Source organism: Ovis aries, chromosome 17 (assembly GCF_016772045.2).
Source record: "Ovis aries strain OAR_USU_Benz2616 breed Rambouillet chromosome 17, ARS-UI_Ramb_v3.0, whole genome shotgun sequence".
NCBI lineage: Eukaryota > Metazoa > Chordata > Mammalia > Artiodactyla > Bovidae > Ovis > Ovis aries.
This window is the reverse complement of record NC_056070.1, coordinates 15,192,044-15,219,307: the sequence shown is the minus strand read 5'-3', so window position 1 is coordinate 15,219,307 and position 27,264 is coordinate 15,192,044. Positions and strand designations below refer to the sequence as shown.

The window sequence follows — 27,264 nt, the reverse complement described above, 5'->3', positions numbered from 1 at the left end:
ACTCCGTATATATTAGGTAGTATATTCAAGTTGATAGCCTTCTCCTTGGTACATATTTTCCACAATGTAAAAGGAGCGATTTTCAGAAATAGAAACCTAGTAATGTCACTACTCAAATTTAAACCATTTGGTGGCTCCTGTTGCAAGTGACATAAACCCCAAGTCCAGTAAGAGGTTTACCAGATTGTCTGAGACCTGGTCTCTGTCACCTTCTCAGCCTTATTTCTCAGTTTTTATTACTGCTCTCTATGTTATAGTCATGGGTAATTTCTGTCAGTTCCCTCTTGCTCTCACATCTCCAAATTTAGCAAATGCAATTCCCTTCATTTGAACATCTTTTCCCACTCCTCTTTGGTTAATATCAATACAGTCATGTTCTGGCATTCATAGATACAGCCTTGAATACCCACAGCATCTTGGAATGCCAAGAGCCTTGTTCTGTTGTGATTACTAAATTGTCTGTCTCCTACTCTGAGTTTTAAGTTCTGTGAGGGACAGAAGCATATTTATCTATCTATCTAGAGATACCTATCTATCTCTCATTTACCTTTGTAAGTCCCCAAACTTACATGCTTCTTGGCTCATGGTAGATACTTATTCATAATAACAATTTAGGGAGAGTGTATCAATAAATGAATAAATGATTTAGACTGCTGAATGACCTTACACACAGGAAAGGGGTACCCTCTTCATCATCTAGCCTACTCGGGAGTACATGATTAATGGGAAATCTCTCATGTATTTGATTGGCATGAGTCAATCCCTAGAGCTTGGTCTTCAGGGTTGGTAACTAGAACTTTAAAACCATCTAATCCACTGAGCTGCAACCACCTTAGGCTGACTAGGCTGAGGCTAAATAAGTAAGCCTGCCTTTACTACTTTTTTCAAAGACAAATCCCATAGGTTTAAAGCAGGGATTTTACACTCATATGCCTACAGGGGCCAGACAAGCATCCTAAGTGAATGGCATGGGTAAATGCACATTGTGTAATTGGCAGGGAGCTGGGGAGAGGGGAGAATTACTGACTGAATGGACAATTCAAGCCTTTACTAAAGGAAATAGACATTATTAAGTTCCAGTGAAATATTCCCAGACCTTCTGGCTGTTATTTTTTTTTTAACCTGGAAAGCTAAACTTGCAAGTAAAGCTACTAATTTTAAAATCTGACTTAATATAATGGGGAACAAACAAAACAAATTTATGGACCTTATCCGGCTTCTGTGAATTATCAATTCATGATCCTGGCTTTAAACCAATTGCAGAGAAGAAAGAATTTGAGAATGCAGACAGGTCTGTACCAGCCCATCATATCCATCAATACCCTGAACTTGGATCAGCTCCTTCTACTAAATGACAACTCTAAATTCAATGTTATCCTCAAGCACTCTCCTAACAAATACCCTTCTCACTCTCAACAGAAGATCTTGATTACTAATTTATAAAGAAAACCACCAAAATTAGTAAACAATCATCTCATCTTCCCATTCTTCATCTACAAACTTAACTAACATTGGAACCATCCAGCCTCAAAGGAGAGGTGATCCTTCCCATCCTTAAGTGGAATTCTTCCCCCATTGCCCCTAATATATCACCTCTATGAATTATCCCCTTCTCTCAAAAATCTTCAACATCATCCTTATGCTCAACTTAGCAACAATTTCATCTTTGGGGGAACAAACATCCTTTGACTGCCTACTATCCCCTCCTCTTATTTCCTTTAAAGTAAAGCTTATTTTTCATACTGTTCTATAAGCTTTACTATTAGCATAGATTTATACAACAGGAAGTAATCATTATTTTTATTGATCTACACTAAGTCCTCTGATGTCCCCCCCAAATATGACTTAATGTCATCTGTTTATTTGATAAATATTTATTCTCCTAGTTAAATGTCAAACACTGCTCACAAATGGTCTGTTCCAAATCCCAACTGAGGTTAAAGCTTCTCAACACAGTTGACTCACTCTGCCATGGATAATGGCTCTCCTGCTTACATGTCATAGAGACAGAATAAAATAGGGAAACGGGCACAAATGGTTTAGTTGGCAAGAAAACAAAACTTATCTATGAGAACAGCCATGAAGTCTTAGAAATAGTCAAATAAGTTTGAATAAGTTATTCTGTTGATTGTGACCACAGATGGAAGAATAAAAACTCTGTCCGTATAAAAGAAATCATGTTTCTGAAAATTTCAACACAAAGGAGAAAATATGAGACTCACAGTCATAAAGGGAATGTGGGCAATGGTTATAACGGGCTATCTTTTATCTTGATCATGACTGTGTTTTCCAAATCATGAGTCAAGACCCCAGGGTGGGCTATAAAATCAATTTAGTAGATACTGCTAGCATTTTTTAAAAACAAATTACATAGAATAGAATAGAAAATAGAGGACATGGCACATATAAAAAGTAGTAATTATGAGAAACGTGTAAATTAGTACAGTGGACCACAGGATAAAATGTATTTCTTACTGTGGATTAGGAAGTATATATATACATAAATAAAACCATTAGTCTTGAACGAGTAACTATATTCTCTCTCTACAGCTTTTTAATTCCCAGTTTCGAATGGTTGTTTCTGCTCTAGTAAATCCACTAAAATTGTTCTTGATAATGTCACCCACAGCCTTCTACTTGTCAGATTTGAGGGACCCCCTTCAAACACATAGTTGAATTCTCTGCCATGCTGAATATTGTTCATACCTCCTTCTTATTTGTGTTGCCTTTGGCTTCTGTGACATCACTTTCTAATGATTCTCTTGCTATTTCCCTGGTGTTTCTCTCTAGATCTTGTTCCTTCTCTCAGGCTTCCTTGGTAATCCCAGCATTTCTGCAGATCAGAACACAGGCCTCTGAGATGCCATGCATACTAAGACTGAACCTTGTCTCTGCCACTTACCAGCTCCAGCTTACTACAATACCTCCCTGGCCCCATCTACTACCATTTCTCACCTGGATTATTGCAGTAACCTAATGACTCATCTCCCCTTGTATCTATTCTTAAAGGGTAGGCAGAGTGATCCTGGTAAAAGGAAAGTCAGATCGACTTATTCTTTTGATCAGAACCACTCACTGGCCCCATGATCTCCTTCAGGTCTTTGCTCAAACAGCATCCTCCTAGTGAGGATTTCCAAGCCTCTCTCTTTAAATACGCTTTTACAAGACACCCTGTCCCTCTTTCCTGCTTTACTCACCTGCGCAGTCCTTGTCTAAATTACAGTACAATTCTTTACTTTGCTTACTGTCTGTCTCTTCTTCCTGGAATATAATATCCAGTAGGACATCAGGAATTAGTGATCCATTTCAGGAGGTCTTCAACAGTACATGAACAGTAGGCTTCAACAGTATGTGAACCAAGAACTTCCAGATGTTCAAACTGGATTTAGAAAAGGCAAAGGAACCCGAGATCAAATTGCCAACATTCACTGGATCATCAAAAAAGCAAGAGAGTTCCAGGAAAATATCTACTTCTGCTTTATTGACTACACCAAAGCCTTTGATGTGTGGATCACAACAAACTGTGGAAAATTATTCTTCAAGAGATGGGAATACCAGACCACCTGACCTGACTCCTGAGAAACCTGCATGACCCTGAGGAATGGAATGGGGAGGGAAGAGGGAGAGACGGGTTCAGTATAGGGGACACATGTACACCCATGGCGGATTCATGTTAAAAACCATTATAACATTGTAATTAGCCTCCAATGAAAATAAATTAATTAGTTGTTTTTTTTTTTAAAGAAGCAACAGAACCAGACATGGAACAACAGACTGGTTCCAAATTGGGAAAGGAATACGTCAAGGCTACATATTGTCACCCTGCTTATTTAACTTATACGCAGAGTAGATCATGCGAAATGCTGGGCTGGATAAAGCACAAGCTGGAATCAAGATTACCAGGAGAAATATCAATAACCTCAGATATGCAGATGATAACACACTTATGGCAGAAAGCAAAGAGGAACTAAAGAGCCTCTTGATGAAAGTGAAAGAGAAGAGTGAAAAAACTTACTTAAAATTCAACATTCAAAAACTGAATATCATGGCATCCAGTCCTTTCACTTCATGGCAAATAGATGGGGAAACAGTGGAAACTGTGACAGACTTTATTTTGGGGGGGCTCCAAAATCACTGCAGATGGTGATTGCAGCCATGAAATTAAAAGACATTTGCTCCTTAGAAGAAAAGCCATGACCAACCTAGACAGCATATTAAGAATCAGAGACATTACTTTGCCAACCAAGATCCATCTAGTCAAAGCTATGGTTTTTCCAGTGGTCAAGCATGGATGTAAGAGTTGGATCATAAAGAAGCTGAGCACCAAAGCACTGATGCTTTTGAACTGTGGTGTTGGAGAAGACTCCTGAGAGTCCCTTGGACTGCCAAGGAGATCCAACCAGTCCATTCTGAAGGAGATCAGTCCTGAATATTCATTGGAAGGACTCATGTTAAAGCTGAAACTCCAATACTTTGGCCACCTGATGTGAAGAACTGACTCACTGGAAAAGACCCTGATGCTGGGAAAAACTGAAGAAAGGAGAAGAAGGGAATAACAGAGGATGAAATGGTTGGATGGCATCACCGACTCAATGGACATGAGTTTGAGCAAGCTCTGTGAGATGGTGAAGGACAGGGACACCTGGTGTACTGTAGTCCATGGGGTCGCAAAGAGTCGGACACAACTGAGCGACTGAACAACAACAATAACTAGGAAGCCATTAAAATGTATTGAGAGAAGGAATGACTATCATCAGCCACGTATTCTTCTTTTGAGGGTAGGTATGCCTCAGTACATACGGCTCTGTAGCTCTCCTACACTAGTCTATGCACTATCCTGTGTATAATACAATTTTTAATAGGGTTTTTCACCATCAAGCAAAAAATAAGAGACATATATAGGAGACTGTCTGAAATTCACAACCAGGGTTTCATCTTGTATTGACAATGTTCCTGCTGGTTTAACCCTATAAGATGCAGATAGCTTCACACTGGACTGATTGAACAGATAATAAAATGTCCTAGAAATGCTACTTTGGGGTCCTTCTTTTTTATTTGCTTCATCAGACATACAATCAATTCTGGTAGCCTAAAGGATGGTAAAGATAGTTCATTTCCCTTCCTTTATTTCCCAACAATAGCCCTTAATTGCATAATGAAAGGAGAAAAATTATTAATAAAAATTTCCCTTGAATTAAAACCAAACCATAACTTTAGCTTTGTTGTTATTGCTGAATTTATTTCTATAGCATTTTAAAATATATTTACCCCTGTAAAAACACTAACTAACCCACTAAGAATTTCTACCTAATAATAAATAACTACATCTTCCTTCCATTAGGGAAACAAAAAAAAAATGTCAATTTAATCAACTTAATATTCTCTCTACTCTTCTAATTTTTCCAATTTAATTTCCACAAGCTCACAATAATTCACTTAGGCATTACTATTATCCCCAGTGAACAAATGAGAATTTGAGGCATAACAGACAAGAAAGCTTGTTCAAGATCACTCAGATATCAGGTAGAAGCATTGTGATTTGACTCTAGAACCTGAGGCATAGAGGGAGATGTAGATTATCAGATAGAGGAGATAATATCTTGAGAAATGTGATTGACTAAGGGAAAGGTAAGAGCTATTCCTGGGCTTTGGGCTTGGGCGACTAGGTAAACAATGGTTCTTCCAATGGTCTACAGGAGGAAGAGGTTTAGAGTACAAGTTTGTAAGATCAATTTTTGATATAAGTTTGAAAGTAGGAATGTATTTTGAAGCTTAAAATGAGTGTCCTCGGCTGGAGATACAAATGTAGAACTTGAAAGCTGCAGAAACCAAAATCCTACAGGGTAATCAGTTCACCCAAGAAGAAGTCACTACATTTGGTAAAGAGAAGAAGAAGAAAGAAAGGAAAAAAAAAAAAAACTAGCTATCTGGGAAAGAGGAGTTTTACTGGAATGAGAGATTGAATGAAAGTTGATTCCAGATGAAACAGTGAATGGTTAGTGAGAAAGCGAAAAGAGCGATAGGATCTACTATTCTGAGAAACGGTTATTTGGCAAGGGGAAGGAAGTGACTGAACACTATCTGGAAGTCGCAGGGGCTAGTAAAGTTTTCTTCAGCAAATCATCTAGCTTTTGCTGCCTTCTAAAATTGACCTTCCTAGAAACATAGCTCTGAAAGCCTTACGGTCCAGAAAAGACGTTGCTGACCATCATCTGACTCCCCAGGGAGCCTCCTGAAATAGCCCTCTTTAGCAAACACTTCGTGCTTCCCAGGTGGTGCTAGTGGTAAAGAATACTCTTGCCAATGCCAGAGACACAAGAGACTCGGGTTTGATCCCTGGGTCAGGAAGATCTCCTGGAGGAGGAAATTCACTCCAGTATTTCTTACCTGGGAAATCCTATAGACAGAGGAGCCTGGTGGGCTACTCCACGGAGTCACAAAGAGTCAGACGCAATTGAGCACATGTGTGGGCGTGCACACACACACACACAGTCAGTATGGATGGATGTCAGTGGCGACAGTGTTACTCATACACAGTAACTCTTGTGTTCTAAAGCAAGCTCTCTTAGGAATCCATGGTTTCTTCTAAAGCAACATTTCACAAAGTGTGCTTCCTTGAAACCTAGCCTCTGGGTGGAATGAGTATTACACAAAAGTGTACTAAAGTAGAAAAGGTTCCATGGTCCACTAACTCGAGGAAACGCTGGGTTAAACAAAGTTAAACAGGTTTGTCTACAGCAGGATTTTCAGAGACTAATATTCTAATGTGTGTCATCAAACTACAGGAAGGAGACATAAAATTCAGCATTTTCCAAAATTACCTGATCATAGAACCTTTTTAAAGTGTTATCACATGGATCAGAAATTTAAGAAGATGTTTTCCCATAGGATCAATGCTGCTGCTGCTGCTGCTAAGTCGCTTCAGTAGTGTCCGACTCTGTGAGACCCCATGGATGGCAGCCCTCCAGGCTCCCCCGTCCCTGGGATTCTCCAGGCAAGAACACTGGAGTGGGTTGCCATTTCCCTCTCCAATGCATGAAAGTGAAAAGTGAAGCTAGTGGAGGTTATTTCAGGCAATGTGACAGACTGATCAGAGATCAAAATCAACACCATTTTAATTGTACTAGGTACTATCCCATTAAGCAGCCTCCAGCCCAGTTTCAGCACTCTGCTCACACGATGACATCAGTTCAGTCACAGTCCCTTCTATACTGGGAATAGAACCTTGCTTGAAAGTTGAAGCATTTGCTTTCCCTTCTGATGAACTAAATTCTATGAACTCTGTAATAAAACTAGGATTAGGGCATAGGGTACATTTCATTTCATAGTCCTGTGTGACTGACTACATGAGATAGAGCTGATGAATAAACTTGTTGATTGTTGCTATTATTTCCCTGCTTCTATTTTTTTTTTCTTTTATAGCTTGCAAGCTCCGTTGTTACCAGGAAAATCAATAAACAAGCTTTCAAGAAAAATTACACCTAGGGAGAAGAAAGGCCCTTTTGCCTGGAAGTTATTCTTTTTCTTTTCTAAGGCAGTAATACCCACTTCACAACCAGAGTTCACTTTCAAGTCAACAGAAGCCCTGTGTGCTCAATGAGGACTCTCTGCTGGGAGAACATAGCCCTCAAGTATTTTCAGAGCTGTATCTTCTGTTACTAGGATAACTTCTGTGAATTGAATTGTTCTGAAAGTCAGGCAGGACTAAAGAAAGAAAACTAATGGAGCCAAGAAAATAAACCAATATCCACACATCCAGGGCCTAGAAAAGAATGCAGGACAGGCTACAAAAGGCAGACTTTTTCTGTGAATGTAAATGAGACACAACCCTGTTAACTAGAGCAGAAGCTCTCATGTCTGACCAACTAGAGCAGCACCACTCAAAAGAACGCAGTAAGATGATGGAAATGTTCTACAACTCTGCACCGTTCAGTATGTTAGCCAGGAACATGAGAGAACTCAGCCAAGATCAGCAAAAACTCACAGCTGCCTGTCCAGCAGAGAACATGAGCAATCCCAGCTGAGACCATGGTAAACCACCCATATCATCTGCATATCCGTGCCAATAAGTCTTGCTCATTAAGTGTTTGTTCCACAGTAATAATGACAAAACTCACACAGAGATAACAGTATACCCTAATGCTTCATATTGTGTTTAGAATAGTGCCTGACGTCAAATAAGCAGTCGATAAATATTTGTTGTTACTATTATCCATAATTTGCCGGCATTCCCAGAATGGGTTTCCCAGATGCCAGAAGAAAGTGTGATGTCTACCATAAGTTTCGTGAGAGCTACAGAGAATGCTGATCTATCACATTTTTAGCCATTTTAATAAATTAGAAAGAAAATTATCAAAAGTTAAGTATATTATAGTAATGGAAAGTTATTTATTTCCATCACAGTAAAAGGATAATCCATGATCTTCTAAAGCCCTTCACACAGCCTGTGCTGATATATCTGACGTATGCCCAGCTAGCATATCACCAATCAGATCAAACATCAAACTTCTTCCATGAAAAATGACAGTAATAATTCTGTTGCATGACTAATTGTTGACGTTATGACATTTACATCAGGTCAAAAGGTAAGATGAGAAATGTTATCTGTCCTAGTATTTTCAGACATAATACTTCTAGGTCTGATGCTACTTTCAACTGTGGATTTTAAAAGAATAAATGCATTCGCTCCAAGAAAACATTATTATACACTCCTTTTTTTTTTTTTTACAAAAGCTGGAGAAACACATGACTGTGAGGTTCGCCCCTCTGACCGGGGTATGTGTATGGATGGCGTGTGGGTGGGCGGTGCAGGAGCTCTTTCATGGCTACTCTCTGTCTGCCACGGTAAGTCATTCATTCATTTAAACAGCTTCAAGCAAAACTCCATCTCAGGCTGTAACTTCTCTTCTGACCTCAACACATTTCCGTTCCTAATTGATTTTTGCACTTGGATGTTCTGCTGTCTCCTTGTTTTCAATTAAATGTGGATTCATCGCCTCCCTGGACATCACACATCAAACGTGTGTATGGTATTATGTGATCACTCAAGGTAAGTAAATCTCCTGATTCAGTTCTTTGTACATAACAAAAGCAGAAATGAAAGATAACCTTGTTATCATTCTTGTTCTCCATTTTGGTTTTTTTTTTTGGGGGGGCGGGGAGGGCATGCTGCATGGCATATGGGATCCTAGTTCCCTGACCAGGGTTCAAACTCATACCCCTGCATCAGAAGTGTAGAGTCCTAACCACTGGATTGCCAGGGAAGTCCTTCCAATTTTGTCTTCATAATAACCCTTGGTCTGGCTATGGCAAGTATTATTATCTTACTTTTTGATGAGGAGAATAATATACCAAGTTGTACAGATCATCAAATATAAAAATACTGACAGGTGGGCAGGCAAAACTGCAAATATATGCCAATGAGATTAATAATCACTGTATGAAGAATGATAAGTGCTCAGACTAAGTTTTATGGAAGCAAATTTTGAGACTGACTGGATAGAGTTGATATATAGTAGCTAATATATATTAGCACTTACTATGTGTCAGTTGTTATTATAAGTTAATATTAATATGCTAAGTTAATATTAACATTAACTCAATCATTTAAGTATTCTTTCATAGTTTTGTAGAAGAAACCAATATGAGATCTCCCATGGGGTAAACAGCCTGCATTAGGTCAGGCAGCAACAAGCTAATAAATCACCTATCTGGGATTTGAATGCAAACCAGACCAACTAGCTCCTGAGAAGTGTCCCTACTACATTCTTCTCTCTGAAATTAGTAAGAAGTTGGGAGAGGAGAAAAATGTAAGAGCAAATGCAAAGTCATCCAGGTAGAAATAAGTTAATCATACGCAGGCCTAGCTTCAAGCAGGTTGCATGGGCTAGGAGACCACACCTGGAAGAGGAATCGGATGGAAAGGAGGTTGGAAGAATCTGGGATGCACCAGCCGCGAAGTGGTCCTTCTTTTGTTTTTAAACAGCTTTACTCTGCATTTATTTCTTGGCTTCACAGAGTGGCGGCGTGCAAGACCTCAGTTCCTCACCCAAGGATTGAGCCCATACTCCTGGCACTCGGAGCACGGAGTCTTAACCACTGGACTGCCAGGGAAGTCCTCAAGTGGTCTTTGTCAGGCTGAGTTGTCTGGGTTTCTGGAACCGCCCCAAGGGAACCTGATCTTCTGTCTGCTTTAACTTGATCTGTGACAATGCGCAGGCAAATGAACACGCTATGGAGAAACACACCAGCGGCGCTGGAAGAGGAGGGGTTAGTTTCTTAATCTGGAGCTGTAACAGTCTGCGTGAAACTGTCAGTGTCTCTACCTCAAAAGACTACATCTGAGTCACTGAACTATTCCCAAAGGTGAAGAAAGGGACATACTGCAGACAGACGCCCCAGTCTCACGCCAGCCCTGACTCCCTGATGGAGGGGTAGGTACTGCAAGTGCAGAAGGTACCATAATGGTGTGCTTCCGCACCAGTTCAATGCTGAGAGTGCTTTAACTGAACGTCTGGCTAATGACATCACTGCACCTATTCCATGTGAAGAAACTACATGGGTCAAGCAACAGCAGCATGAGATCATATGTTTGCCCTATCGCCTACAAGCATAACTAAAGAGTAACAACCACACGCTTGGGGGAAAATCTTGGTTAAGTCTTTTTCACGGGTAGTTCTAAAACAGGAATGCAAAAAACAAGAAACTTGCTGATAATCTCTTAAACCAATAATTCTCAAATATAACAACTTCATTATGAAAGGAATTATTTCCTTAGCCTATGGACTAGCTGAGTTAGCCCCCTCATTGAACCAACTAAAGCAATTTTTTAAATCTGAAAAGTGATAAGGGTATACCATTTACATTAGTATTTTCTTTGGTAAAACTGGCTTCAGGAAAGGAAACGTTTCACAGTTCTCTTTTCCAACTTTTGCTAAGGTGTTTTTTAAAATGTTCTGAAAGCAGGATTTTTCCAAAACAGTTGTTCCAAATGGGAACAACTCTACCTTTTTCATAATCATTTAAAAATCTGCTTCATGCTTGGTCAACTCATAGCCAATCACCTAAGACTGAATTTCAACTGATAACTAAAATTTAATAGATTAGTCTGAATCTTCCTGGTAATGTGAATCTGATTTCACCAAATAATAGCTGCATTATTTAAAATAATGAATATGTAATAGTATCTATTGAACACTGGCCCATACTATAATTTATAATTAATGGCTGGAAAAAAGAATATTTTTGATACTGTAAACTGCTATCTTAAGGATTCAACAATCACATCTATTATAATTCATGAAAAATAGCATATAGCATTCTTTTCATATTTCTAGACTGTCTTCTTTGTCAACTGGTGAGCAAACACCCATAATATTCTTTCAGTTCAGTTCAGTCGCTCAGTCATGTCCGACTCTTTCCGACTGAACTGAACTGAACTGAAAGAGTATTATGGGTGTTTGGCATCTATCAAAATGTTCTGAGTATCTAGCAATAAAAGAGCACAGATCCAGGAAAGTTTAGACATTACCAAGGAAACAGTGCACAGATGCGGATGCTGAAAAATTAATACCACACCATCTTCTGACAGGTTGTAGCTCCAAAAATGCTTCTACAAAAACAGAATGCAACATGCCAGAGCACAAATACCCATGCCATCACAGCATAAATGAGTCATAAGGCATTAAAACAGAAATTTCCAGCTCCGGCATCAGGTCCAATTTCTGACAAACTCCTCGGCCTCGCACATGTTTCTTCACGCCATCTTGTTAGTTGAGAGAATACTGGAAGCAAAAGTAAGCCGTCCAAGTATCATATGTTGATGCATATAGATGCAATCCAGAAAAATGGTACTGGTGAACCTATTTGCAGGGCAGGAATAGAGACGTAGATGCAGAGACTGAACTCACAGACAGAGTGGGGTAAAGGAAAGGGTGGGGTGAACTGCGAGAATAGCTGACATATATCATGTGTAAAACAGATAACTAGTGGGAAGCTGCTGTATAGCACAGGGAACTCAGCCTGGTGCTTTCTGACGACCTAGAGGGCTGGGATCAGGGGGAGAGGGGGGCTCAAAGGGAGGGGGTGTGTGTGTATCTGCTTCATGTTGTTGTACAGCAGAAACCAATACAACATTGTAAAGCACTTATCTTCCAATTAAAAATACATTTAAAAAAGTAACCTGTCACATGTGAGCAAAAACCAGTCGAAAAATAATGTCTAAATATTATATAATATTTGACCTTCCTCATATCTCAAAATATTTTTTAAACTTGCAAAATGAATATTTACTATTCTCAGATAAGATGTTCTAATCAGGTACCAATTTTGTTATAATTTAAGGCCGCAGGAACCCTAGGAGGTTGCTGCTGACATCTAGTGGCATAATTTTTAAATGCTTTAAAAACATACATCCGGAGAAAGAAAGGTTCAAACATACTCATATATGAAAAAGAAAAAACAAAAAAGAGAAAATGTTAGTTGCTCAGTGGTGTTCGACTGCAACCACCGTGGACTGCAGCCCACCAGACTCCTCTGCCCATGGAATTCTCCAGGCAAGAATACTGGAGTGGATTTCCAATCCAGTCATCAATTCAGTGAACACAGTAGATAAATATTAAGTTGACTGAGGTGGCAAATTATAACTTTTTTTCCCAACTGATTTTGACGTAAGATATGCAATAGGTAGTGTCCTTATAATCACTGTTTTGCCCTTAGGCAAAATTGCCTTCATTGAGTAGCTTGGGTTCGAGTTTTCTCCAACGGCATGTGCAAAGTGGCACAGAGCCAATAGGTAATTGAATTGGACAACCTCTGAATTAGGCAACCTCCCTTTGATGAGGGAAATGTATTTTGATAGTTGAAAATTATTTGCTTTATAAATTAGAATATTTGATTTTATATTTTATTCACATTGAAAAGATACCATAAAGGAAGAGAAAGCTCTTAAATTAGTCCTAATTGATATAAAACATTGCTAAATTATAATCCTCATAGTACAAAGGAATGTTTTAGCTTTTTTTAAATTGGAGGATAATTGCTTTACAATGTTATGTTAGTTTCTGCTCTACAACAACATGAATCAGCTATGCATATACCCCTACCTCTTGAACCTCCTTTTTAAATATTCCTTCAATGGGTATCTTAGAGATGTGAGGACTTCACTCATTCAAAGCCTGTCTGCTTCACTCACAAGTGGGAGTAAAAGTGGGTAACATAAGAACCTTCTTTCACAATCACACCAAAGGAAAAGAAAGTCCCATGTCAGCGTGTACCTTTACACAGAATAAAAAAGTCGTATAATGTACATATACATACATGATAAATACATGCACACAAGGGAGCTATTATATAGCAATATTCATAAATCAGTGACAGTGTGACAGATAGTGTATCTAGGTTACCTGACAGAGTAAATATGGGTTAAGGAAGAGAAATAGTTGTAGCATGATGAGGAATTCAGAAGGCTCCATAAAGAGCAGTGTTAAGATTATGCAGGCTTTGGAATAAGGAAGAAAGAAACTGGACATTTCAAATGGAGTTTCCAGCATAAGGAAAGACAAGAATGTTTAGGGTATATAGTGGAGGAAGAGAGAAACAATCACGGTAAGAAACGTAGGTGGGGAAAAATGCAAGAATGTGAACATTAGTAGGAGACAATTCTGTGGCTTCTATAGGGCTTCCCTGGTGTCTCAGCAGTAAAGTATCCACCTGCCAATGCAGGAGACATGGGTTTGATCACTGAGTTGGGAAGATTCCTCAGAGAAGGAAATGGCAACCCACTCCAGTATTCTTGCCTGGAAAATCCCATGGACAGAGGAGCCTGGTGGGCTTCAGTCCATGGGGTCGCAAAGAGTCGGACATGACTCAGCAACTAAACAGGAACAACTAAAGGCTTCTATATGACTATTCCATTAACACTATACATGGGAGTTTTCTTTCGTTTAAAAAAGATAGAGTATCTACTGAATCTAATTCTCAGAAGAGTAAAGAGTACCAAGAACTTTAGCAAATAACAAAACTCATTTTTAAGAAAAAGCAAATTCATAGAAATTATCATCTCTTCCTTATGTAAATTCACCTTTCAGAATTACATTTTAATCACTTCTCCATGAAGGTGTTCAATGATTTATTCTTTGACTTTCAGTTTAAATTATCTTTGGGAGATGACTGTCTGATGTTATAGTTCTATTTCTGTAAAGCACTGTGTCTACTGTCCATCCATTAGTCAAAGCATCACGACAATTACATCACCACTTTCATCACACATGTAGAAGTATTTTGAACTCTCATTGTGATTTCATGGCCTTTAAGTGATTGATCAACCTGCGCATCTGATGCTTTACTTGCCATTGTTACTTAACAGTAGTTTGCAATAAATAATATAAAATATAATTGTAGTCAGCTGTTAAAATATCAAAAGAATTCTATCCTTTAAAAAATGTCAATATATATCTACAGAATGTTCTATTCTAGAGCCAATAATAATAGACCACAATGAAACTAATCTCAAAGCAATATATTTATCACTTATCTCTTAGTGCCCTAGAGCATGAATAATGCTGTACACTAGCCTTCTGATAGTTTATTTTTGATTTTCAAAAAATGCATTTATATTAAGCCAAGATTTCAACCTATTTATAGACAATAGAGTACATCAAAAAATTGCTGAGTCCTTACTATCCCATTTCACTTTCCCATAGGGAAGTTAAATGCATATGAGACTAACATTTAATATTCCTACATAATATAAATAAATTATAAGCATCAAATTTTCCTAACTGAAACTCAGTCTATTTCGAGGACCTGTTTAAAATAGAACAGAATAACAGGCTTTATTTTTGTGCATAATCTTACTAGGTACAGAGAAGGGTATTTTAATCTGACTAGGCAAAGTTGCCTCTATTTGGGAATTAAGAACATTGTAATCAACAGACATCGGAGACTTTACATAATAAAACACTACATGAAAAGTTATTATTAAACCCTTTTCTTTAAAGTCAAATGTAGAACTTTCAGGTATCTGCACACACAAAAGTGCCTGCTAGCACAATAGATTGCTCTCCAAGCCCCATTGCCAGAGTTAATGGTACTCAAAATGAGTGTGTTAGTCATCACGCGCAACTGAGAAAAGCTGAATGGTCCCATTTGTCCAAAAATAACAGCTTTACTAATATGCCTTGAACTTCTACTATTTAAAGATTGAAATTGAGATGCATATATCCCATTTAAGATAATAAAGACAGAGCATCACAACATCACCACTCTTTGCCTTATTAACAGGATTTTTTTTTATAAAGTTGCAAACACCCCTATTTCAATGGGCCCAAAGGACCACCCTAGTGAGGCAATGACATGAACACCATTTCTCCCACCCCAGTTTCTCCTTCACACCCCACTCCCAACCTCCACACAAACACCAGTATTCTATAGCATCATCTCTTTGGGAGCATTATCAGAGCAAAGCACTTGGATGGCCAACATACAGAACAGGTCCAGTTTTATTTGCATGTTGGGAAAAAGCAAATTTTGTTACCCCAGATATACAATGCTGGACATTCTGTCACATTAATGGGAATTTCCCTCCTTTGCCTCACCTCTTTCTTTATTACATTCAGTTTGAAGTAAGTTTATCCCTATCTTAAATAAATGAAATAAAAGTCTAATAAGATCGAATGTATTAGTATATACATACCTCTAGAAAAAAGAAACATTTCACATGAACGCATCCTGGGTAGTCAGCACATCCTCTCTTCACCCTTATTTCATTTTAAAGGGCATGGACCCTTGACCCTCTTCATTATCTCCAACTCAGTGTGTTTCCTTCTCTGACTTTACTGGGTCATCTTCCATCAATGCCCTCTCAATCAGCAGTTTTCTGCCATCCATATCCCTATGCTTATATCACAGCGCTCAGCTTCAACCACTTCTATATACTGTCTAGGTATCGGTTTTTATTATAATGCTCTTCTTGAGGAGTCATAGTTAATATTTTTGATAAAGCAAACCTTCAACTGATTTCATTAGCCATTAAAAAATTCCTTACAGTTTGATTTAACATTTTAGTATAGAGTGCCTACAATCGCAAATCCCCATTAGAGGAGAGAAGCTACTTCCTTAAAGAGTTTATGGCTCCCTTGAAGCATTAACTAAAGCCAGAAATAAATAGAAACACCCCAGTTTGTAATTCAAACTAGCAATTTATTTTTGCTCCACTGCAAATTAAAGTTCAGAGCCTAGTTTTCTGCTGATGTCCATTTAATTCAAAGGCTTTCTTTGTTTCAGCACTCATTTTTTTTTTTTTTTAGGAATTCATCAATTTCTCAAAAACAGAACCCAATTGGCTCCAATTATTATGCAGCCTATTATACATTTCAACAAATCAGTCTATGTGTTCATATATGTAAAGTGACATCATAGCTTCAGTCATATAAGTAGATAATATTGATAGATGGCTTTAGTTCCCATCATAAGTCTAACCTTCTAGAAACTTTATAGTAAGAACTCTTTTGAGACCGCAGCTTTATTCATGAAACATACATTTTATATCTGCATCTGTGCTCAGCTTTGTTTACGCGTATATGTCATTAGAATATTTGCATGAGCGTTCACATTCTAGGGCCCACGTATGTAAATAAATCACACTCAGTTGGAAAATTTAGCAACTAAACGTGCAATCTGTTGAGTATAATCAGGCATGCTATTCAACAACTGTATGCTATAATTCAGTCTTTCCAAAGAAAATATATGCTTGGCGTAAGAGTGTCTCCATCAAACTTGATGAAGTTTTTCCAGGAATTTGTACAAAATCTTTTTGCCTATTCAAGAAACAATATATAAAACCACCTGACTAATGCTTAAATAAAAAGAAAATCTTATAAAAATTTACCAATTCTCTCATTGTCTATTATTTGTAAATATGCCACACTAATTGGAGCTATTTCCAGAGTACAACAGCAGTCCCCAACCTCTTGGGCACCAGGGACCAAAGATTTTATGGAAGACAAAATTTTTCCCATGGATGGGGGTAGTGGTTTTGGGATGATTCGAGTACATTGTATTTATTGTGCTCCTATGAGAATCTAATGCAGGCGCTCATCTGACAGGAAGTAGAGCTCAGGAAGTAACGTGAGTGATATGGAGCAACTTTGCTAATTAGCCCACCACTTACCTCCTGCTGCGCAGCCTGAAAAGGCCATAGACCAGTATCTGTCCATGGCCCAGGGTTTGGGAACCCCTGGAGTACAATCTTCTAGTCAAGATCCGATTCACCCATTTAAACAAATGCAAGTGTAGTGTCAGAAAATTAATCATTATCCACAGTGCTTTAAGCTAATATATATTTTAAAATTTACCGTCTACTTCAATATGACGATCATCAAAAACCATTCCTTCTACTTTGCAGATAATGATTTACTCTTCAGATTGCTTATCCAATAGCTAAAACTAGGAATCAAGAAAAAACCAACTAGTTGAATGCATCGGAGTCAAACAGACTGAAAAAATATATAACAGTTTAAAATAAGCATTACCTTGGTCTGATTTTTCATGAAGTATAGCAAATCTCTTGCCAGGCAACACCATTTCTTTGGGTTCTGTGGGCAAAAAGAAAAGAGATTAATAAAAACAACCTTTCTTTTCACTCTATAAATGCTTAAAGAAGATTTATTAGTAATAAAGGTCAGAGAAGAAAATCATTTAACAAAATATTCAGCTCCATTCAGCAGCTGCCTTGGGAACCACTTGCTTTAAATGCCAAATAATTTCCCCAAAGGTCCCCTCTCCCCTGCAGCTGAGAGCATGGGTGACTGCTGCAGATCCTCAGCCCCGTTTTCTTTGCCTCTCTCTTTTCTCACATGGGAACAAGACCAGCACTCCAGCAAGGAAAAGCAATAGCTTCAATCATTTCAAAAGATAAGATGCAATCCATGTTGAGACAGAACATTTACTTGGAATGTAACACACTGAAATGGAATTTGCAATTATCTAAACTTAGTTTCCTCCCTTCCCTAGTGAGGAGGGCTTTTAAAATGTTCACACAAGTGTGGGTATTTTCCTATTATGCCTTTCCACAAAAATGATAAAATGAGATATTGTTGGGATGACTCAGTAAATAATTGTAGATTGCCCTCCTTATGAGCCGCAATTTCAGGGTTTTTCTATGCTGCTCCGAGAAGGAAAGTACTTGATAGGAGTCAAAAGTTATGAAAATATACCTTATTCCCTCCCTTACCATATAACCATCTTGAGGAGTGTCCCATAAAAGATTTTATTGCATCATTATCTGAATGTTCAGATTGCAGGATAAGAAATTCAAGTCTGAGCAATAGTTCTCCAAAAAGAACTGTCACATAGATAGGTAAGAATTTTAAAATCTCCTCTTAAGAAAGTTATTTGAAGAAATATTAGCAGTTAAAAGCAATGTTGATTAATTGACTGTAACAGTCATTAGAAGAACAATCATATAATTGCAATCACCACAACATCTTACTAGGTGTGTGAACTTAGGGAAGGGAATGAAACTCTAGAAACCTACTTTTCTCATCTGTAATATCAGAATGGTAATTCTTCCTACTTCATACAATTGATAACATAAATAAATAAGTCAAATACATAGAAAAGACGCAGACCTAATAATGTTAGTCAATATAATTATGATCATTATTACTATTATTATCATTGTTCTCCTTCTAAAAAATCTTGCAACCCTTTTGAAAATCATTGCCCTAGTGAGCCACATGGTGGAATGATTAAAATCATACCATACTGGATAGTTCTTCATTTGTTGATTTATTAGTCAGTCAATGAGGGCAAAGGAAATAAAGAGTTGTTTTAGGACTATGGGCAGATAAGGGAAAAAGATTAAATTGCATTTCAGGAGGATGAGTAAGCTGTCACTCCCCTGCAGCGGCTTCCCTTGACTTTGCTGAGGATTTTAATTTAAAGATGTCCTCCAAGAAATTGGGATACTTCAAGATTCACTTAAAGCAGCTGACCCTTGTCTACTCTTGTGAATACGCAATTCAATTCAAAAAAACACCTTGTGAGGCCCTACTGCAGTCAACAGATTTTAGGGAAACCATTATAAGCAAAAAGGACTCAAGAAAAACACTGTCAAGTGAAGGAAACATTTGTAGACAATTATTTCAAGCAATTCATGAAAATACCATCATTAAACAATATAAAATGTGCTGAAGCAACAGAAAGAATTGAAAGGATATAATGCAGCCAGGAAAGGGTCATTTAAAAAACAATCATAAAATCAAATGATATCACTTATATGTGAAATCTAAAAACAAATGATGCAAATGGACTTATTTACAAAACAGAAACAGATTGACAGGAAACAAATTTATGGTTATCAAAGGGGAAAGTATAAAGGGGATAAATTAGGAGTTTGAGATTAACATATATATACTGCTATATATAAACTAGATAAACAAGGACTTACTGTATAGCACAGAGAACTCTATGCAATATTCTGTAATAACCTATATGGGAAAGGAATCTAAAAAAGAATAGATATATGTATATTCATAACTAAATCACTTTGCTGTATACCGAAAACTAACACAACATTGTAAACCAAGTAAATTCCAATATAAAATAAAAATTTGAGAAAAATAATAAATAATCTTTAAAAAATCAGTCAGAATAACTGAACTGATGTACACTGACTGACCGTCAGTCCTGTTTGGTCCACAAAATTTTACAAGACAGAAGGACTTGGAAAGACTGAGTCTGGCAGGTAGATTAAGTACACATGTAAGTTAAGATGACATTATACAGAGTAGACACCAATCTAACATGACTGGTGTCCTTATAAGATGAGATACAAAAACATACACCCAGACAGGAGACTACCACATGAAGACGGAGACACAGAGAGATGGCCATGTAACTAGGAAGGCACAGATGTGCCTACAAGCCAAGGAGTGCAAGGATCGTCGGCAACAACGGAAGCCGAGAAAGTCGTGGAACAAGTGACCCTCTGGCGCTTTTGGATACAACATTGCCCTACTGACTAAGTCCTATTGACTTTGGACTTCTAGCCTCCAGAACTGTGAGAGAACTAATGTTTCCTGCCCCAAGCCACCCAGATTGTGGGAGTTTGTCATAGCAGCCCCAGGAAATGAATGCAACATCTTTTGAGCCAGTAAGACTTGGGCCTTCATCCATACCCTGATCACTTGAAACTTAAAAAAAATTATATTGATTCACCAAACATAATCTCACTTTAGAAATCAGAATACCCAGCTACATATGGAAAGGTGACTTAAACTTAATTTTTTTTTAAATCTTTTCTTTTTTCATTTAATTTTTAAGGGAGTAGGGCTTCCCTGGTGACTCAGTGGTAAGGAATCTGGCTGCCAGCAATACAGAAGACATGGATTCAATTCCTGGTCTGGGGAGACGCCCATTCTGCAGAGCAACTACCCCCGTTGTGCCACAACGATTGAGCCTATGTTCTAGAGCCTGGGAGCTGCAACTTCCAAAGCCCCCAGGCCCTAGGGCCTCTGCTCTGCAACCAGAGAAGCCACGGCAATGAGGAGCCCCAGACCCCAACTAGAGGGCAGCACCTGCTTGCCACAACTCGAGAAAAGCCCATGCAGGAATTAAGACCAGGCACAGCCAAAAATAAATACATAAAATTATAATTTGTATGGGAGTAGAGTTGAGGTACAATCTTGTGTTAGTTTCAGATGGACAGAAAAGTGAATAAATTACACACACACATATATATATCCACTCTTTCTTGGCTTCTTTTCCCATCTATGCCATTACAGCGTATTGAGTAGTGTTCCCTGTGCTAAAAGGGCTACCCAGCTGTGCTACACAGTTGGTCCTTATTAGTTATCAATTTTACATACAGTAGTGTGTATATGTCAATCCCAATCTTCCAATACTACCCCCTACCCACTGGGGGCTATATGTATATTTTCTACAACTGTACCTCTATTTCTGTTTTGTAGATAAGTTCATTTTTACCCTTTTTTAAGATCCTGCATACAAGCAATATCATATGATTTTTGTCTTTCTCTAAATTGTATAATCTCCATAGCTTGCTACAGTAGAAACCAAAAGCCAGTGAAGAAGGTCCTCTATTGTTTCCCCAGGTCCTTCCTCCCCATCTAGTCAACCTTGGTTCCTAGGCCTCTGGAATATAGGAGTGGAGTGAAAGAGGGGAGCTGGGGAAAGAAGTGGTCAGTGGAGAAGGAAAGTTAACTTCCTGGTCACTGACCTAAGAGGGCTGGTGTCTACTTAAAGCTGATTCCTTTCCCAGGTTCAGTGATTTATCCCCCTTCTCCAATCACTAGGGACCTTTCTTTCATCTGTACAACCCTTGACAGGAATCAAATATCTCACTTTCTCACTTATGACATCACAACTCCAAGTGACACCTTTAGCTTCTACCTGCTGAGACCAGTTCAGCCTTCGGACAGTCTTTGGGGACAGGATCCGGACAGCCTCAGGGTGGCTCTCCCACACTCAAGTCTCACATCTGCTCCACAGGGAACTCTCCAATGAACCCCAGGAAAATGGGCTAACCCCCTTGCAGCATCTCTCGAGTGCTCTACCATGAGCTATTCACAAGCTCATCTCCTGGCCTTTCGAGTCACTGTCTCTACTTCCACCTCCAAAACTTCAAGGGGCACACATTACACTCTCACTGATGCGTCTCTCTCCAGCACTAAGAGGGGAAATGTGAAAATGCTATTCAACCTACCTCCTTGTGGACATGTCTCCTGGAGCCTCAGCTCATACCGAAGAAATCTGCCTTTAATTTCCAGGTTCCCCACCCCTTTTGTATTAGGAATGTAGGGGTCATCTAACCACCTTGAGGGAATTTATACAAGGTAATGTGTCTCATATATCACTTTGGTGTCTGATAGGTATTGCCTTAAGAGTTCAAAATTTTCCAATTTTATTTCCTGTGATATTAGTTTTCGCAATTTGAGCTTTAGAAGACCCATAGGGGAAGCAGCTACAAATTGCAGAATATGTTTACAGGGAATGCTACTCAAAGTTCTGTGGCGACCTAAATGGGAAGGAAATATAAAAAAGAGTGGATATATGTATACATATGAGTGATTCATTTTGCTATACAGCAGAAAATAACACAACATTGTAAAGCAACTATGATCCAATGAAAATTTAAATTAGAAAATGTCTACTGGATTTTTTTTAGGGCTTCCTGAACATTCTGTAAATTTTACATTGTTCTTAAATATAACTTCTCCTATTCAGTCAGGCAAAGTGCCTCATGGTTCCCACGTTCTTCCATCCCATTTCCTTTCTCTGTGTCTATTCCTTCTGCTGGCCATTCAATCCTTTCTTTTCAGCATCTTCCGAAGTTACCACCCTACCAAACACTTAATGCCAGCTTCTCCAGAAAGTGACCCCCAGGTACTTTGAACTCTGCTGATTTCTTCATTATTTGACCCTGCATAGCAATTATAATAAATGCTATCATTTATACTGCTTTCTTGGGTTGTCTTGTGTTATCATGTCTTTCCAACTATATTTTAAGTTCCTAAAACATTGTTAGGAACTTGCACCTCTTGTCTGTTCCCTTTAGTGCTTAATTCAATATTCAGCACATGTGAAGGAGAGTCCTAATAAGTACACAGCCACTTGTATGTATTAAATATCTATTTACAAATATAAAAAGAAGTAACGTCTGTAGCATAAATATCTCACCATGTTCTTTGATAGAAATTGCATAACATCCTTATTGTTGCATACAATTTACAGAACATTTGAACAAATATTTCAGATAGGAAAGAGGCAGAGGGAGGTAATAAATGAGAGAAATAATAGGCCATCATATAACAAGGATGCTATTACTTTGAAATAGATCTATATTTAAGATTTTGCATTTTTCTTTGTCTGACTCCACCCTTCTACCGCAGGTAGCATTTTCTCTACCTAAGGATTAGGAGTGTCCTAAGATAAATAAAAGTGTTACCCAGGTGGTGTTAGTGGTAAAGAACCTGCCTGCCAAAGCAGGAGACAAAAGAGACTCAGGTTCGATCCCTGGGTCAGGAAGATCTCCTGGAAACAGGAATCACTTCCCGCTCAAGTATTCTTGCCTGGAGAATTCCATGGACGGAGGAGCCTGGCAGGCTATAGGCCATAGGGTCGCAAAGAGTTGGACATGACTTAAGCGTCTTAGCATGAATGCATACAAGATACAAAAAATAAAAAAAACAAAGATGTTTAGAGTTTAACATCCACAAAGAATTCTGGGTCCAAAGCAAGAAAACAATCTTGTATACCAAGTTTTCCTTAGAGAAAACAGGATCTTTAGAAACACGTTAGTTACCATTAATGCATTAGAAGGCACACCTAGAGAAACAGATCACAGAGTTCTGCAATACTAAGAGTACAGAAAATGTAGGGTGTGATGTCAATGATAAGGAAAACCATCCAGGCTCAAGTGCTGTATGGAGTAGGAGAGAGAAGAGGAGGGGGTCAGCACCGAGTCATTATTTTCCTTGTCTAAGTTTAAACCCCACATGAACATGGTCATAGGAGCTTTTGGACTAACAGACTACTTTTCAGGGCACAGATTGGAGAGAACTCTGAGAACACCAGCATTCTGCATTAACACAACATAGAAGCAATTAGGGGGCTTTAGAGGAGGAGCCTGGTGCACTGCCATCTATGGGGTTGCATAGAGTTGGACACGATTGAAGAGACTTAGCAGCAGCAGAGGGAAAGTGAAGGTGAATTTGCTCAGTCGTGTCTGACTCTTTGCGACCCCGTGGACTGTAGCCTATCAGGCTCCTCCGTCCATGGGATTCTCCAGGCAAGAATACTGGAGTGGGTTACCATTTCCTTCTCCAGGGGATCTTCCTGACCCAGGGATTGAACCCAGGTCTCCCGCATTGGAGGCAGACACTTTAACCTCTGAGCCACCAGGGAAGCCCAACAGAGGGAAAGAAATGTCTAAAGACATGAACCAGGGACTTCCCTGATGGCCAAGTGGTTAGGACTCTGCACTTCCACTGCAGAGGGTACCAGTTTGATTCCTGGTCAAGGGACTAAGATCCCACATGCTGCATGGAGTGCCCCCCAAAAATTTACAAAAATAAAACAAGAAAAAGCTCCAGTATTCATCTAAAAGGGGTGCAGAGAGATAACAGAGAATGGGCGACAGCGTTTAAAGAGATAAAAGGCTCAGATTTCCTCAAAACTCAGGAGTTGTAAAACTTCAGATTCAAGAAGCTCCAAAAGTCTTGAGCATAATAAATAAAATAAGGGAAAAAAAAAAAAAAGACATGAACCTGAGACAGAATCCCATTATCCCACAACCAATGTATGGTGTCCCAGGGAGACAGAAGTTCCCGAGGACCCTGAGCAGGGCATGGCCCCCATACTACACTCACCCAAAATGAGATCCTAAGAGGCCCACTGCAGCCCACAGTCACTGTGCCATAGGGGAAGAGAAGAAGAAAACAAATAAATCTGAAAGCACTGACCATTGACCCAAAGGTTGTCTGGGTCATCCATCCCCAAGAAAAATAAACTAAAAGGTGTCAGGTACAATGACATCATTTTTCAGATGAGAAAACTAAGCCCAGAGTGGCAGACATTTACTCAAGAGTATGACTCACATGAGGACTCAGCAATAATTGCTATTTTTATAGCACCTTCTGAAATGCTACCACATCTTCCTACATTCTCATCTGCAGTCCAGTTTTTCTTTTTATTATACATATCAATTGACAGAATGTGGTCCACTGGAGAAGGGAATGGCAAACCACTTCAGTATTTTTGCCTTGAGAACCCCATGAACAGTATAAAAAGGCAAAATGATAGGATACTGAAAGAGGAACTCCCCAGGTCAGTAGGTGCCCAACACGCTCCTGGAGATCACTGGAGAAATAACTCCAGAGAGAATGATGGGATGGAGCCAAAGCAAAAACAATGCCCAGCTGTGGATGTGACTGGTGATAGAAGCAAGGTCCAATGCTATAAGGAGCAATATTGCATAGGAACCTGGTATGTCAGGTCCATGAATCAAGGCAAATTGGAAGTGGTCAAACAAGAGATGGCAAGGATGAACGTCAACATTCTAGGAATCAGCGAACTAAGATGGACTGGAATGGGTGAATTTAACTCAGATGACCATTATATCTACTACTGTGGGCAGGAATCCCTCAGAAAAAATGGAGTAGCTATAATGGTCAACAAGAGTCTGAAATGCAGTACTTGGATGCAATCTCAAAAACGACAGAATGATCTCTGTTCGTTTCCAAGGCAAACCATTTAATATCACAGTAATCCAAGTCTATGCCCCAACCAGTAACGCTGAAGAAGCTGAAGTTGAATGGTTCTATGAAGACCTACAAGACCTTTTAGAACTAACAGCCAAAAAGATGTCCTTTTCATTATAGGAGACTGGAATGCAAAAGTAGGAAGTCAAGAAACACCTGGAGTCACAGGCAAATTTGGCCTTGGAATGCAGAATGAAGCAGGGCAAAGACTAATAGAGTTTTGCCAAGAAAATGCACTGGTCATAGCAAACACCCTCTTCCAACAACACAAGAGAAGACTCTACACATGACATTACCAGATGCTCAACACTGAAATCAGATTGATTATATTCTTTGCAGCCAAAGATGGAGAAGCTCTATGCAGTCAACAAAAACAAGACCAGGAGCTGACTGTGGCTCAGATCATGAACTCCTTATTGCCAAATTCAGACTCAAATTGAAGAAAGTAGGGAAAACTGCTGGACCATTCACGTGTGACCTTAATCAAATCCCTTATGATTATACAATGGAAGTGAGTAATAGATTTAAGGGCCTAGATCTGATAGACAGAGTGCCTGATGAACTATGGAATGAGGTTCGTAACATTGTACAGGTGACAGGGATCAAGACCATCCCCATGTAAAAGAAATGCAAAAAAGCAAAATGGCTGTCTGGGGAGGCCTTACAAATAGCTGTGAAAAGAAGAGAGGCGAAAAGCAAAGGAGAAAAGGAAAGATATAAGCATCTGAATGCAGAGTTCCAAAGAATAGCAAGAAGAGATAAGAAAGCCTTCTTCAGTGATCAATGCAAAGAAATAGAGGAAAAGAACAGAATGGGAAAGACTAGAGATCGCTTCAAGAAAATTAGAGATATCAAGGGAACATTTCATGCAAAGATGGGCTCGATAAAGGACAGAAATGGTATGGACCTGACAGAAATGGTATAGACCTAACAGAAGCAGAAGATATTAAGAAGAAGTGGCAAGAATACATGGAAGAACTGTACAAAAAAGATCTTCATGACCCAGATAATCACGATGGTGTGATCACTCATCTAGAGCCAGACATCCGGGAATGTGAAGTCAAGTGGGCCTTAGAAAGCATCACTACAAACAAAGCTAGTGGAAGTGACGGAATTCCAGTGGAGCTATTTCAAATCCTGAAAGATGATGCTGTAAAAGTGCTGCACTCAATATGCCGGCAAATTTGGAAATCTCAGCAGTGGCCACAGGACTGGAAAAGGTCAGTTTTCATTCCAATCCCAAAGAAAGGGAATGAAAAAGAATCCTCAAACTACCACACAGTTGCACTCATCTCACATGCTAGTAAAGTAATGCTCAAAATTCTCCAAGCCAGGCTTCAGCAATACGTGAATGTGAACTTCCTGATGTTCAAGCTGGTTTTAGAAAAGGCAGAGGAACCAGAGATCAAATTGCCAGCATCTGCTGGATCATGGGAAAAGTAAGAGAGTTCCAGAAAAACATCTATTTCTGCTTTCTTGACTATGCCAAAGCTTTTGACTGTGTGGATCACAATAAACTGCGGAAAATTCTGAAAGAGATGGGAATACCAGACCACCTGACCTGCCTCTTGAGAAATCTGTATGCAGGTCAGGAAGCAACAGTTAGAACTGGACATGGAACAACAGACTGGTTCCAAATAGGAAAAGGAGTACGTCAAGGCTGTATATTGTCACCCTGCTTATTTAACTTCTATGCAGAGTACATCATGAGAAATGCTGGGCTGGGAGAAACGCTCAGCTGGAATAAACACAAGCTGGAATCAAGATTGCTGGGAGAAATATCAATAACCTCAGATATGCAGATGACATCACCCTTATGGCAGAAAGGGAAGAGGAGCTAAAAAGCCTCTTGATGAAAGTGAAAGAGGAGAGTGAAAAAGTTGGCTTAAAGCTCAACATTCAGAAAACAAAGATCATGGCATCCGGTCCCATCACTTCATGGGAAATAGATGAGGAAACAGTGGAAATACTGTCAGACTTT

General features: G+C 39.0%; 1 protein-coding gene across 13 annotated transcripts in view; it reads right to left on the bottom strand.

Annotated features, from left to right (window-relative positions):
• The window catches only part of INPP4B (inositol polyphosphate-4-phosphatase type II B), an 887,198-nt gene that overhangs the window by 713,957 nt on the left and 145,977 nt on the right, over positions 1–27,264 (bottom strand). For all 13 annotated transcript variants that reach the window (XM_015101375.4, XM_042234315.2, XM_060400642.1 and 10 more), the window contains one exon: positions 17,532–17,594. The gene's annotated coding sequence lies outside the window, so the exon portion shown is untranslated. The remainder of the gene's footprint in view (positions 1–17,531; positions 17,595–27,264) is intronic.